The sequence below is a fragment of the Pinus tabuliformis genome, chromosome 8 (assembly GCF_031772625.1).
Source record: "Pinus tabuliformis cultivar Carrire ecotype Pingquan chromosome 8, CPIR1, whole genome shotgun sequence".
Taxonomy (NCBI): Eukaryota; Viridiplantae; Streptophyta; class Pinopsida; order Pinales; family Pinaceae; genus Pinus; species Pinus tabuliformis.
The window spans coordinates 1,124,796,463-1,124,810,300 of NC_142294.1; the positions used below are offsets into that span (position 1 = coordinate 1,124,796,463).

The 13,838-nt window shown below is 38.6% G+C and overlaps 1 pseudogene; it reads left to right on the forward strand.

Moving 5' to 3' along the window:
* The first annotated feature begins 9,966 nt into the window (after window positions 1-9,966).
* LOC149239301 (transcription elongation factor TFIIS pseudogene) lies at window positions 9,967-11,074 on the forward strand (annotated as a pseudogene).
* Window positions 11,075-13,838: the final 2,764 nt, after the last annotated feature.

Consider the following 13,838-nt stretch of genomic DNA (forward strand, 5'->3'; position numbering starts at 1 on the left):
CTTCCCTATACACACTCCTCTTTCTTCGTGTCTTCATAGGAAGCCCTCAAGTTCGATACTCTTGCAAGTACTGCTACAAAGTTCTAGCTCTAAAGGCACTATAATCTGGATTTAAACAGGAACGCAACAAATTACAGAGATAACCATAAACACAGATATGCAGCGGAAATAATACTTCATTTCATTACTCTAAAATACTGAAATATGCTTACAAATAGAAATGGAAATAAACCAACTAGGGCAATGGTAGCTTATCTCTAAGAAGAGATGTGGCGGCTACATGCCTCTAAATTGTGTTACAATGAGGCTCGAAGGCCTATTTATTGTTGAGAAACAATGGAAAACCCTAAACATCCAAAAACCTAACCCTAGAAGATGAAACGCCAAACTGTGGGCCCTGTTTCCGGTACATTGGTACATCAAATTCTCGGAGTCGTAACTTTGGCATATGATCTCTGTTTGACGCGCACAATAGCTCGTTAGAAAGATATATCCAAGAACTAAAACTTTGTGAAGAGAAACATCGGTCCATGGACCCATGTTACTCCCATATTTCCAAAAAAAAATGTCGTTTAGGGCCTCAAAACGGCTCCGGAAGTTCAAGACGGAAAAACTACTAAAAATAGTAAATTGTGCTACAATTATGGAAACTGAAAAACTGAAAGAGACAGTTGTGGGGGTCCAAGTGGGATAGGTGGGTGGAAACCAACATCCACCTAGATCATTCCTCCCCCCTTAGGAAGAAATGGTCCCCATTGCATTGAGTTCCTCCCTGAGATGAGGAAACTTCTGTTGAACTGGGTCCCTGGGGCATTGTTCTGCAATCTCTAATGTGTCCAATAATGGTGGAAAGCATGGTCGAGGGAAGTCCACATTGAACACTCAGTGCAAGCGAAGGAATGGGGAAATGATGTGCTTCAAAGCATTGTTTCCCACAGCCTTGGTAATGGTGTAAGGACCATATCAAAGTGGTCGGAGCTTCTGATGGGCTCTTGTAAGGCATTCTTTCTACAGATGCAGCCATAATTTGTTGCCCACCTGAAACTTGTGTTGTACCTGATGTTGATCATGTCATTGCTTGTACTTGGCATTTTCCATAATGGAACGGTGATATATCGGCACGTTGGGTGGAGGTGCTCTGGGAGTCAAATCGAATGAATGCTTGACCTAACAGTGCAATGGTACGCATGTCGGTGGGGAGAGGATGTTCCTGTGTTCTTTCATGACCGTATCCATCTGTTGTTGTTGCTGCTTGGAGGAACCCTTAGTAGGGGTCATGGATGTGACTACGATCTTCCCCTTACTTTGGGAGCAAACCAGACAGAAAATGAATTTCCTAGTCTAGGAGATGATCTTGCTACATTTCTTAGCAGAGATTAAATAAGTGGTGGTAGGTGGGGCTACCTCCGGTATCCTGTATAATAAATTACCCAAAGAAATAATAACATCACGAGGCCTTGAATCATACACAACATGTCACGTCCACAAGTATGGCTGGCCTAATAATACTCCAAAAACATCCAGAGGTGCAACATCACACAGTACCTCACCTGTGAAGGGTTTGATGTTGTAGGGAAGGTGGCACTACTGGCAAACTCGGAGATATCGTCCTTGGTGAAGCCACCCAATGTTGTATGGTTGTGGGTGTGGTATGGTCGGTAGTCCTAGCCGCTTCAAAACCTCTGCTGAAATGAGGTTCTTTTGGTTGCCACACTCGACAATGAGTTGTAGCGGCGAACCCTTCACCCACATTTGTGAGTGGAAAAGACATTCCCCCTCCTCTGGATCTTTGGGTTCATTCCTCTAGATCTTGGTAGTGGCAATAGTGGTGTTGGGCTCTGCATCAATGATCTACTTCCCTTTTCCATTCCCCTTGTTAGGTTCTTACTTAGGGCTAGAACATGCATCTGATTCTGAAGCCTTCAACCCGGCCACCAGCGACTGCTTGGGCCAACACTCACTTTTGTTATGAGAGGGGCTCTTATGGAACTCACACACTTTCCTGTGTCCTTCTTAGACTTCATGGCGTTGTTCTTTTCTTGTAGCTTCGACGGGTTGTCTTGGGTCACCCTGCCTTGGCTTTGTCCTTTGGTCTTCGGATTCGCAGATCCAAAGTCTCGCGTCTTTTGTTTAAACTTTTCCTCAATCTTCACTGCGTATCAGTACGCCTTGCCGAGCGAGGAGATGTCCAGGAACTCCATCCCATCCTGGATGTACCTATGTAAGCAGTTGTGGTATTTGAGTACCAAATGCAGCTTAGAATCCTTGATACCCAACTTTGTGTGAAGGGTATGAAAAGCATTTGTGATTTCTGGTACATCTTGCTCCCTTCCCTACCGCAGCGTGGTCCACTTTATGTATTTGTCCTCATAGCTTCCGGTAGGGTAGTACTACTCCTTGATGGCATCCTAGAATGAATTCCAAGTGGGTGTGCTGAAAATAGTGATCCTATACTTTCATCCTTTTGCTCGTAGTAGGTTTCCCACCAATCCTTGACGTGGGGGGTTGCTTTGAGAAGAGCGAAAAATAATCTTTTCCTCACTGGAAAAATCATGAACAAAAAAATAAACCTCTAGCAGTTTTAACCATTTATCTATGGCATCTACGTCTATCTGACCCTCAAATATGGGGATTTCAAAATTAACTTGTACCTTAAACGGTGTGGCATTTCCAGAGTAGCTGTTGGAAGCTAATGCATCGCCTCCAGGTAGTCGCTGAAGAATCTGGGCAAAGTTGTCCATCATCGCATTCCTTTGTCGCTCGAGAGCTTCTTCAAGCAAGATTTTGATAGGATCTCCTGCCCCCTCATCTTTCTTTTCATCCACCATGGGAGGCCGTCGGGATTTGTGAGTCTGATCTTGCAAAGTTTCGACCAGTTCAAGCCCTAACTCCTTATATCTCAACCTTGTTAGGGACATGCAAAGAAAAAACAAAGAAAAAGCAGACCACTCTGATACCACTGGTCCAGATTTAAACAGGAATGCAACAAATTATAGAGATAACCATAAATACAGATATGCAGTGGAAATAACACTTCATTTCATTACTCTAAAACACTGAAATATTCTTACAAATAGAAATGGAAATAAACTAGCTAGGGCGATGGTAGCTTATCTCTTAGAAGAGATGTGGCAGCTACATGCCTCTGAACTATGCTACAATGAGGCTTGAAGGCCTATTTATTTTTGAGAAACAATGGAAAACCCTAAACATCCAAAAATCTAACCCTAGAAGATGAAATGCCAAACTGTGGGCCCTGTTTTGGGTAAATTGGTACATCAACTTCTCGAGGTCATAACTTTGGCATACGATCTTCGTTTGACACGCATAATAGCTCGTTAGAAAGATCTATCCAAGGGCTACAACTTTGGGATGAGAAACATCAATCCCTGGACCCATTTTGCTCCCAGATTTCCCAAAAAACAATGTTTAGGGCCTCAAAATGGCTCTGGAAGTTCAGGACCAGAAAAACTGCTAAAAATAGTAAATTGTGCTACAGTTACGGAAACTGAAAAACTGAAAGAGACAGTTGTGGGGGTCCAAGTGGGATAGGTTGGTGGTGAAGAACATCCACCTGGATCATTCCTCCCCCCTTAGGAAGCAATGGTCCCCATTACGTTGAGTTCCTCACTGAGATGAGGAAACTTTTGCTGAGCTAGGTCCCTGGTGAGTTGTTCTGCAATCTCTGATGTGTCCAGTAATGGTGGGAAGCATGGTCAAGGGTGGTCCACATTGAACACTCGGTGCAAGTGAAGGAATAGGGAAATGATGTGCTCCAAAGCATTGTTTCCCACAGCCTTGGTAATGGTGTAAGGACCATATCAGAGTGGTTAGAGCTTCTGATGGGCTCTTGTAAGGCATTCTTTCTGCAGATGCAACCAGAATTTGTTGCCCACCTCAAACTTGTGTTGTACCTGATGTTCATCATGTCTTTGCTTGTACTTTGCATTTTCCAGAATGGAATGGAGATATATCGACCCGTTGGGTAGAATTGCTTTGGGAATCAAATCGAATGAATGCTTGAACTGACAGTGCAATGGCACGCATGTCGATGGGGAGAAGATGTTCCTATGTTCTTTCATGACCGTATCCATCTGTTGTTGCTGCTACTTGGAGGAACCCTTAGCAGGGGTCATGGATGTGACTATGATCTTCCCCTTACTTTGGGAGCAAACCAGACAGAAAATGAATTTCCTAGTCTGGGAGATGATCTTGCTGCATTTCTTAGAAGAGATTAAATAAGTGGTGGTAGGTGGGGCTACCTCCGGTATCCTGTATAATAAATTACCCAAAGAAATAATAACATCACAAGGCTTTGACTCATACACAACATGTCACCTCCACAAGTATGGCTAGCCTAATAATACTCCAAAAACATCCAGAGGTGCAACATCACACAATACCTCATCTGTGAAGGGTTTCATGTTGTAGGGAAGGCAGCACTACTGGAAAACTTGGAGATCTCGTCCTTGGTGAAGCCACCCGATGCTGTATGGTTGTGGGTGTGGTATGGTCGGTAGTCCCAACTGCTTCATGACCTCTGCTGAAATGAGGTTCTTTTGGTTGCCACTCTCAACAATGAATTGTAGCAGCGAACCCTTCACCCACATTTCTGAGTGGAAAAGACGGTCCACAACAGTGGCGTTGGGCTCCGCATCAATTATCTACTTCCCTTTTCCATTCCCCTTGTCGAGTTCTGACTCAGGGTCAGAACATGCATCTAATTCTGAAGCCTTCATCCCGGCCACCAGCGACTGCTTGGTCCGACACTCACTTGTGTTATGAGTGGGGCTCTTGTGGAACTCACACCACTTTCCTGTGTCCTTCTTAGACTTCATGGTGTTGTTCTTTTCTTGTGGCTTTGATGGGTTGTCTTGGATCACACCGCCTTGTCTTTGTCCTTTGGTCTTCGGATTCACAGATCCAAAGTCTCACTTCTTTTGTTTAAACTTCTGCTCAATCTTAACATTGTATCGGTGTGCCTTGCCAAGCGAGGAGATGTCCAGGAACTCCATCTCGTCCTGGATGTACCTGTGTAGGTAGCCACAGTATTTGAGTACCAAATGTAGCTCAAAATCCTTGATACCCAACTGTGTGCGAAGGGTATGAAAAGTGTTTGTGAATTCTCGTACACTTGGTCCCTTCCCTACCATAGCCTGGTCCACTTTATGTATTTGCCCTCATAGCTTTTGACAGGGTAGTATTGCTCCTTGATGGCATCCTGAAATGAATTCCAAGTGGGTGCGGCTAAAAATAGTGAACCTGTACTTTCATCCTTCTTCTTGCAGTAGGTTTCCCACCAGTCCTTGACGTGGGGGGCTACTTTGAGAAGAGTGAAAATAATCTTTCCCCGACTGGAAAAATCATGAACAGAAAAATAACCCTATAGTAGTTTTAACCATTTACCTGCAGCATCTACATCTATCTGACCCTCGAATATGGGGATTTCAAAATTAACTTGTACCTTAAACAGTGTGGCATTTCTAGAGTAGCTGTTGGAAGCCGATGCATCACCTCTGAGTAGTCACTGAAGAATCTAGGCAAAGTTGTCCATCATCGCATTCCTTTGTCACTCGAGGGCTTCTTCGAGCAAGATTTTGATAGGATCTCCTGCCCCCTCTTCTTTTTTCTCATTCGCCATGGGAGGCTATCGGGATTTGTTAGGCTGGTCTTGCAAAGGTTTGACCAGTTCAAGCCCTAACTCCTTATATCTCGACCTCGTTGGGGACATGCAAAGAAAAAGCAGAGAAAAAGCAGACCGCTCTAATACCACTGATCCAGATTTAAACAGGAATGCAACAAATTATAGAGATAACCATAAATACAAATATGCAGCGGAAATAATACTTCATTTCATTACTATAAAATACTGAAATATGCTTACAAATAGAAATGGAAATAAACTAGCTAGGGCGATGGTAGCTTATCTTTGAGAAGAGATGTGGTAGCTACATGCCTCTGAACTGTGCTACAATGAGGCTCGAAGGCCTATTTATTGTTGAGAAACAATGGAAAACCATAAACATCCAGAAACCTAACCCTAGAAGATGAAACGCCAAACTGTGGGCCCCGTTTCGGGTAAATTGGTACATCAACTTCTCAGGGTCGTAACTTTGGCATACGATCTCCATTTGACGTGCACAATAGCTCGTTAGAAAGATCTATCTGAGGACTACAACTTTGGGATGAGCCAGATCAATATATTAACCCATGTTGCTCCCAGATTTCCCAAAAAATGTCATTTAGGGCCTCAAAATGGCTCCGGAAGTTTAGGACCCGAAAAACTGCTAAAAATAGTAAATTGTGCTACAATTATGGAAATTGAAAGAGGTAGTTGTGGGGGTCTAAGTGGGATAGGTGGGTGGTGACCAACATCCACCTGGATCACACTCAGACTTCAAATAGATGAATGTATTGTATCTTGGTTCTAAATGATATACACCGTGATGGAAGCATCATGTAAAAATGGATGCAATTTGTGGTCTTCAATTGGAAAATGAATTAATTACTCTCAATCCTAGTAATTTTGATACTACTTAAGATTTCATTTCCAATTTCTATCTCTCTGGCCTCAATTAAAAGATTGTAAAATTGAGAAAAGTGATGAACAACTCATTTTGGCAGTGCTCTCTAAGTTCGGCAAGTTTTATTCAGTGTTTGTTTCCACATTTATATTGAACTCAAGATGCCTTGGGCCAAGATTTTGTGAGTCTGCCTGCTTTTGATTCTTTTTTTGAACAACTACTTGCGAGCAAGATAAGATCATCGAAATGGGTGCTCTTGGTTGTGGAATTTTTATAGCTATCTCACCTTCAAATTCAAGGATACAACATAAAAAGGAATATAAGGGAAACAAATTCAAAGTACAAAAGAGTGTTAACTTTTCAAATCCCTCACTGAAACAAGATTTTAAAGGAAATAAAAGACCTCATTAATGTGCTTTTTATGGAAAGGTAATTCAAAATCTTATTTGTAGAAATTGGTTGCCTTCGCTTTAGAAATGAAGAAACACAATTTAATTGTCAAGCTATCTTCTTTTGACAATCATACAAGAAATTCTAAACCGGTCTCTGTGATTGCAAGTTTCTTCTTACCTAAATGGATAATTGATTATGGAGCAACCCATCACATGGCTGCACCTAAGAAATTTTTTGCTTCCATTAATTCATGCAATACAAAGCATATATTTATGGACAACTCTTCACCTTTACCTCTTCAAGTGCAATGTTCCATTGAGATGGTAGATGACATGATCAACAATGTTCTATATGTTTCTAATCTTTCAACTAATTTTCTCTCTATATGAAATTGGGGACCCTTCACAAATTTTTCCCATAGGGAAAGTGGATCATCATGCACACTTGAACTTATTTTTTCATTTTGTAGTGGAGCCTCCTATCAATGTGTTACTTTGTCACTCAAATGAGTTAACTAAATTATGACATGAGATGTGGTCACTTAAACTCTTGCTATGATTATCAACTAAGTAAAATTTGGTCACTAATCTTATGTTTATTTCTCTTTTTGATGGTGTCTGTACTGGGTGTGTTCTTGGCAAGCATCCTCAAGGTACTTTTGTTAAGGAAAAATCTTGGAGAGATTCTAAAGGTCTTCAACTTGTTCACAATGATGTTGTAGGTATTATTCCTATCTTGTCATTTCAAAGGGTCAGTTATCTGCTTACATCCATTGATGATAACTCCAAACAAACTTGGGTCTTCTTTTTAAAGAACAAAAGTGAGGATTTTGACACTTTTCTTGAAGCAATCTGGAAATGTTTATCAAATGTTTGTAGAGAGTTAGAGACATAATGGTATTGAATATGTCAACCTCAAATTTGAAGACTATTCTACACTGATTGTATTCAGTTTCAACAAAATGATCATCCCTCTCTTTTTCAACTATTATAAGCATTTTGTACATGGGTACCTATCATGGCCATGTAATCGAGACCTGTTTTCGGAATTTAACCTCCTTTTTAATACTCACCTAAGTTTCACTTAACGGGTTTGTTAATGTACAGACAGTTGTAAGTTAACTTGGGTAAATCATTAAGTACTTGTATACTTGCAAACTATCCTTATTAAATGTTGGACTCCTCCTAGGTTGCTATAAATAGAGGGTTTCCCCTTGTATTTCTCAACAGCAGATCTAATAGATGCAGTAAGTCTCTTGTTCCTTTTATTGGCTTTGATTCTATGTTAATCTTTTTATGCTCTATTGTCTGTATGGAGTTTGACAATGTTATGATTGTGTTGTATCTGGTTTGATTCCACATTAGTGGAGGCTACTATACTTTTAAGTTTTCATATTTCTCTATTTGTCTGACATTACTTTTTGCATACATTCTGGAAATATTTGGAGCAGGTTAGTAGGTGCTAACCTAAGCTCTCTAAGAAAATTCAACATTTCTCTTGTATTTGCGCTTAAGTCGTTCCATTTTTCAAACTCTCTTTTAGGCTTTCCACTGTAGATTCACCAACCGATACATGAAATTCAACTAAAATTACAAATAATATTGATAATGAAGTGGGTGTTATACAGGGAAAAAATGGAAGGAATCTAATCTTCAGTTCTCGGTACTTCCACTCTACTTGCATTGGCAGCAACAATGCTTATCATCAAATTTATTGACTAGTTACTTGAATTGGTTATCTTTTAGGTGTTGCATCCATCTTCCTCTTTTCTGGATTTCGATTGAATCTTGAGACCCTAAATATGCAGGTCAATATTTGAGCTTTTGTTTGTAGTCAAAACTTACAAGTTTTCTTAAAACTCATGCTCCTGATGTTTGCGTCTGAAATTCAATATTCAAGCATAGAAACCTTGTCTTTTAAAGCTAATACTTTCTCAGGCATAATTACCAATTGGGTTCTCTCCTATTTTGCAACCATTACTCTCAGGAAAGTATTTGAGTGGTGGAAATGAATGAGAAAGAGACCTCTATGTAACCACACACCCACTTATTGCAATTTGAATGCTTTCAAAGCCTTGCCATATCAGCTTATAAAGAGGGGATTCATATCAGATTGTCTTTAATTTCAATGAATTTGAAGCCAGATCAACCCCCGTATTTGAAAAAATGCCAGTCACCTTAAACAAATGTCTAGTGAGTGAGAATACAATCCTGTCAAAAAAAAAATCCCATCAAGTAGTGCCTTTAGTTTCCTAATGCTAATGGACTATGTGCTACTACTAACAACATTGTCTATGAGCATAGGGTGAGCTTGTAATCCCCATAGCATTTTTTCATGACTAAGTCCAGAGTTTCTTTTTGTTTTTTTGTTTTTTTGTTTTTTTTTTAATTAATTTCTAGAGATAACATTTTCATTGTGTTATTAGTGTTTATTATAAGTTCTGTAATTTTGAGGTGATAACAAGGCCTCTTTGGCTCTATTCCTCTAGGGTTAGTTCTAGCCACTCCATATTCATCATGTCTCATTACAATATTTTTAACAATCTTTTTTGTATGATTTAAGATTTGTGTTATCAGATTCCCCAATACAGTGGTATCATCTTGTGCAGGTAGTGGGTGTACTGTAGAGGTTGTTATCAGTAAAGTTGTAACTTGTAAGTTATAAACAAAGTTGGATGTGTAAGCTTTAGATTGTTTGTTCGTACCCTTATGCAAATATCTACTTTGATTGCTGCATTTTGTGGTGTACAAGTCAAGAACATGATTTTTTAAAAGTATTATGTTGGCACACGTTTTTATTGATTTGAATTGTAAATTTAACTTGTGGTGCATGACATTTTCTTTCAGTCTTTTTCTTACACTGAAATACGTTTATGTTATGAAATAAATTGAAGAATGTAAGTCCAAATTTACTTCTTGAAGATGGTTGTTTTGCACATGCCTATCTGGATGGCTGTTGTGAACTATAATGTAAAGTTTCTTTTACTCTGGGTACTTCATTAGGATTTGTAGCATGGATAACATATCTGAAAGAAAAGTATTTGTATCATTTGTATAATTTTAGTTTTTCCTTCATTTTCTTTGCTCTTTTCCTTTATCTTTGAATAGTGCTCTTAAAAATTTACCTCTATCTTGAAAGTTTAGTCTCATTCTCTTTTGAAGTCCACTGATTTTGTTAATGCCTCTCTCTAAGTTTAATGGGCCTTTTAAAGGTACCTTTTTCTCTGATTTAAAGTAGTCAAGGTAAACTGTTTAGTTCATGAGTGTGCAGCTTTTTTCATAGGACTGTTTTCTTATGGATGCTAGTAACTTCATTTTGTTATGATACTTCGATTATCAGGTTGGAAAATGCCTCCGACATCTCACAAAGCATCCTCAAGAAAGTATTTGTGTTAGCCACTGGCTTACTTGATTCTTGGAAGAAGGTTGTGACAACAGAAACTCTTTCTAACAATGGAAACAAAGCTACAAAGTCAGAAGATAAGCAGTCCAAGACTATTAAAGTGGAGGTCAATGCTGTTAAGCAAGAGTCTGTAAAGGTTGAGAAGAAACCCAAGGAAGAAGAAGCATCTATCAGCAATAATAAGGTATCGTCCTCTTCAAATGGCCCTCCAAAGCTGAAAAGTATGATTAAGTGTAATAACACAGTACGGGATAGGATCCATGAGCTTCTTCATGAGGCTTTTTCCAAAGTAGGTAACGAAGCCGAGGGTGACAACCTGGTGAGAGTAAATGCATGTGATCCAGTACGAGTTGCAGTTTCTGTTGAGACACTGATGTTTGAAAAGTTAGGGCTGTCTACTGGAGCCCAGAAGTTGAAATATAGGTCCATCATGTTCAACCTGAAAGATGCAAACAATCCAGATTTGAGAAGGAGAGTTCTTCTTGGGGAAATTAAGCCAGAGAAACTTATTGTCATGACAACGGAAGAAATGGCTAGTGATCAAAGAAATCTCGAGAACAAACAGATCAAAGACAAGGAACTTTTTGAGTGTGAGCGTGGGATAAAGCCTAAAGCTACAACATACCAATTCAAGTGTGGTAAATGTGGCCAGTGGAAGTGTACTTACTATCAGTTGCAAACAAGAAGTGCAGATGAACCTATGACTACATTTGTCACATGTGTAAACTGTAATAACCATTGGAAGTTTTGCTAATTTCAAGCCAGACTGGTAGCTTGGTAGGTAGAGCAGAATTAGGTTAGTGAGATCTAGAGATTCATTGCCTACCCCTTGTTGGTTAAAACTCTTAATGGCACCCTTGATTGAAAATTGATATTTGTTACATATTTACTTGATAGTAGGTATAAATGATTGGTTAGGTTTGTCAAGATCTTTGCAGTAACTACATATCATGGTCTAAAGTTAGACAATGGATTCTTAGGAAAGTAAATGCAATTAACTGTAACATTCTAAGGAAAAGTACCTAATTATATTTTTTCTATTCATTTTATATGAATGAACTCGGTATTTTATCCATGATGGTAATCAAAATAATTGTTGTGTATGCATTAGATGCCCTTCTTGACAGTTTAGCGTCATGGAATAAAAGACCTGTAAGTGTTTTGAGCCTTAGGTTCAGTTGTTACAATTATCATGGATTTGATATTCACATTTAGTTTGAAATTGAGAACTGCACAATTTTTAGAGATCCCATTAAACATGAGAACATTGAATATCAAAGCTTCTAGGGTGTAGTTTTATTTAATATTAAAATTGAAGACAGACATCAACTAGAGACCTTGAAACAACAAGTAGTTCATTCGTAATTTTTTATCAGGGTCAACCTTCACATACAAAAATGCATTCTTAATCAGATTGGTTAGATGATTGACCTGGAGAGTAAGACACCTTTATGATTATGTGTAACACAACTGAAACAAAAGGTGCAACATAGAGATCCACTTACTCAACAATAATTTGGAGAGCAAAATATTTCAAAGGAATCCTCTTCAAAGATTCTTGAATTCTTGCAGCTTTCTCCTCAAAATGTGTTTCATCGACACAACAAATTCTCATGTGAAGAATTACCCGTCGATCATTTGGTTGTAAGGTAGAATTATATCTACTCATTAACGTTTCTTGTTTTCATTGGCTTCAAATTCAGCCCTCTAGCACCATACAAAAGGAAATCATACTAAAATAGAACATTAATGACAGGTAAGGAACGTGATCTCAACTACCTTAAGGATGTCCCAAGGGGAAATACATTTTTGAAAGGAATCAACAAGTGCTTTGTAAGCTGAGTTTGCAATTGTTGTAGCAACCAGAGTCCCTACCTGTTCTCTTGGATATGAATGATCCAAGCTACTCCCAGACTCCCTCTTGTTTGAGGAATTACATGCTACTGAAGAGTTTATGTTCCCATATTCAAACTGAATGAGAAATTTTCAACAAGCATCTCTCACTGTCCCATCATAGCAGATCATCAGATCAAGTAGAAAGGTCATTAGATTCTTAAAAAGTGTTCCTTGTTCTTTCATTCCCATCTTTTGACAGAAATTAGCTTCTCTGGAAGAGATAGAATGAATAAATGCCTCATAGTGATTTAATCGAAAAATATAGGATGATTTAACAAGTCCACAAACTTTAGGCGAATCATATTTCTTGTTTGGCTCCAAAGGATGAGAACCATTGAATGGAAGATGTGAAAAAAGATTTTTAAGCCAATCTCTAGGAAACAGTTTCCTCCCTGGAAACATATGAAGCTCTAAGAAGCCAAGTTATTGAATCACTTTCTTAGCAGATCTTGCATTTCCACTGTCAACCATCAGAAAAAAGGAACTTGAAGAAAAAATAGCCTTGGTAAAATTTTCCCACACTCCAAGTAGATGCTTTTCAACTTAGGAAATGATGGAATTATCATATCTTCCACCCCTCACATGCTTTATAAGCCTAGAAATTTCAGTAAGTTCATTTCCTAGATCTTCCGTAAATATATTTCTCTAAGAAACACAGTGAGCAAGAACCAAATCATCCAAACTTGCACTAAAACCATCTAAGGATAAGAAAAAATGTTCAACTAAATTCAAGCACTTCATTTCCACTCGTAGACCTTTACACTTAACAATTGCATTAAAAAATTTAGTCAAAGAACTCAGCAATTGGGTTTTATCACCATTAAATAATATTATTTCACTATTTCTTATGAGAAGCCCATTCTTCTTACAGTTCAATTCCGGAGGTAAACCCATATGAAGAATTTGGTTAGCTTTCCAAAAAGGCCCTCCATCATGCACTTTAGTCATTGTTGGTTCAAGAAATTTTTTAGAAGTCTACATTCATAGTTGATTTAGTGTGGTTTTATCCAGCATAGATTTTATGGATAGAAGCTTGGAAGCCAACAATGTATCTACTATCAACACTCAGTTTTGTTTGCCTCTCCATAGTGGGAACTAAGCATTTTTTGATCCACACTTAGAAGCTAAGAAAGCTCAGCTTGAGATTTTAAAGATTGGGGATAAAAAACATGAATTCCATCCCCATCAAAATCTGCACCAAGTGGCCAACATATGAGAGGGTTAATAATCATTGTAGAGCCTGGATGTACATATGCTTTTAATGCCTCCAATGAATGTTTGTGGACACTTGGAGGACGATTAATAAAAAAAAATCCCCATCATGAAGTCCACGATTAATCACTTCACTAATTTCAACTTTCTTCATTGTTTTTCCAAATGCATTTGAACAAAAATTACCTCCTTAGTCAACATAGGTTCTACATTGTCCCTTTTGTACAATTTTCTGCAATTTTTCCCTGTTGTAAACATTTACATGCTCCACAAATGTTCCTCTCTTGGCTATTTCTATAGATATACCAATTTCAATTATCCTTCTATATGCATTTCTAATGACAACACATCGAGATGATATATTACAACTCTTAAACACTAAACAGTTAACACTAAATCTCAAAGGGACTC